Raw genomic sequence first — 2508 nt, 5'->3', positions numbered from 1 at the left:
TCTATAGGTACTTGGAAGAAGGAGCACCAGTTTGGTAATGACTGAAAACTGGCTTGGTTGAAAGCAATAGTTTGAAGTTTCATATGTATTCATGCCTGTCTTTGAATCATTACAGTCATTAGATATTTAATACCATCTGCCAGAAAGAAGCTAAAAAAAAAAAAATAAGTTGGGGGAGGGGTGTACTATACTGATTGAAAAAATAAACTTTTTGGAATAAAGCACACCTGGATTTCATCTCATCTCTACTACTTGCTAGAACCTGTGCTAGAACTACTTGCTACTGTGCTAGAACCTGTTAAGCATGAAAAAGGTCTGAAGCATCCAAACAAAAAAGGTCTGAAGCATCCAAATGTTACTGAACTCTGTGCCTCAGGGTCTCCATTCATTAAATAGGAATGATTGTGTTCATCAGCTTCCTGTTATTGTAACAAATACCTGAGATAATCAACTTTAGAGAAAAGTCTTCTTTTGGCTCACAGTTTTGGAGGGTTCAGCCCATGGTAAGTTGGCCCTCTTGCTTTTGGGCCTGTGGCGGCAGGCAGCACATGTGGCTGGGAGCATGTGTGGAACAGAGCCACTCACCTCATGGCTAAAATTCAAGAAAGAGAATGAGAAGGTGCTAGAATCCTGCCCTTCTCTCCAAGAGCATGCCCTAGGGATCCAAAGACCTCCTGTTGGCTCCATCTCTTACAGGTTTCTTCCACCTCCCAGTGAAATGAAGCTAGGGTCAAGTTTTAACACAGACACCTTTGGGGCACATTTCACATCCAAATCTTAGCAATAATAACCACATTATAGAGCTTTCATGAAGATTAGAGACTATTATTTCTTTAAAGCACTTACAGTAGTAAACACAATAAATGTTCATTTTTATTAGCTACTACCTGAGGCCAAGCATGTCAACATACACACCAAGTACATTTTGGGTCATATGACTCATTGCTTACAGAAAATTAATAAAATTTTATCCAAATTTTAAAGAAGGATCCTAGATAATTTTTTCGTTATTAGAGAGAAGACTATTACGTTTTTTACTTTAAAATGACATCTGAATAAGGCCTCAGTAGGCCTTAAGTCAAATGGTTTTTGGAGAAAGGCATTTCCAGCAGAGGAGAGACACTGTAGATGCTGAGAGTGCAGCTGGAGTATATTTTTTGAGGACCAGCCAAGGACACTATGTGGCTAGAGGGAATAAGCCAGGTAGTTGATGACAGAAATACAAGGGCTGCTGGAAGGTCTCATAGGATCCGGTAAGTCACTGGATTTTGCTAAATGATTTGGGAAGCTGTTGGGTCCTGAGCCAAGGAGTGAACTGGATTATTGTGGTAAGAATGGGGAGGGTGTAGGCAAGACAGAAAAAGCAGGAGACCATGGTCAGGAGGCCACCAAGGAACCCCAGGCTGACAGCTATGGAAGCACAAAATCAATGCGGTGGGGTTATGGATATGGAGTTGGTCAGTTCCTGCTGTATTTTCAATCCTCAACTGGAAGGATTTGGTATTGTGTTGGTGGGGAAGAGATAAATCAAGGATGACTCTGAGTCTTCTGAGCAACACAGGAAAACAACTCCTTTAGTGGAGATGGCAGAGGGGCTGGGCTGGGAAGGAATGAGGCATTTGTGCTAGAACCTGTTAAGCATGAAAAAGGTCTGAAGCATCCAAATGAAAATGGTGAGGTGGCAATGAGAGAGAAGTGTGTGGACTGAGTATTTTGGGCAAGAAACAGACATTCGAGAGTCATCAACCTATAGTCAGTATTTAAAACTACAAGACTGGAAGGGCTGGGGATTTAGCTCGGCGACACAGCACCTGCCTGGCAAGTGTGAGGTCGTGAGTTTGATTCCTGGTACCAGAAAAAAATAAAAAAATAAAAACTACAAGACTGGATGAAATCACTGAGGCAGGGGAAAGAAAAATAGGAGATTAAAGGACAGAACTTGCAGACACTTTAGTGTCATCGTTCAGTGTTCAGAGGAAAAGCTAGCAGTAAAAGACAAAGAAAACCAGGACGCTGGAAACTAGGCGAAGGTGAAAGAGCAGGGCTTTGATGGTTGAACAGGAGTTTGTAAGACCAGTGATTCCCAAAATGCGGTCCTGGACCCGCAGCATCTGCAAACTGTTTAGGAAAGTGCAAAATGACAGGCTGTATCCCAGATCACTGGATTGGGAACTCTGAGAAGGGGCCTTCCAGGGGATTCTGGTGCACCCTCCAAGTTTGAGAACCATTGCCGTAGTTGCAAAACTACCTGTACAGAATTACAAGATTAAGAAAACAGAACAAAACCTCCTTACTGGAGAGAATATTGCTGGAGACTCAGTTAATGCCCAAAGCAAATCGATTGCTCAGAAGTACCTGTGCCGCACACCCCCACTGACCAATCAAGCACGGCTCTGTGGAGAGGAGGAATGCCCGCGTTTCTCTGGACAGAGGGAATGCTGAGCACCAGGCATGCCAGGCATTCCACGGGCTAAAAACAGCGTGTGTGTGTGTGTGTGTGTGTGTGTG

Source organism: Chinchilla lanigera, unplaced genomic scaffold (genome assembly GCF_000276665.1).
Source record: "Chinchilla lanigera isolate Chin_1 unplaced genomic scaffold, ChiLan1.0 scaffold00033, whole genome shotgun sequence".
NCBI classification, from domain to species: Eukaryota; Metazoa; Chordata; class Mammalia; order Rodentia; family Chinchillidae; genus Chinchilla; species Chinchilla lanigera.
Note: the sequence above shows the minus strand (reverse complement) of the source record.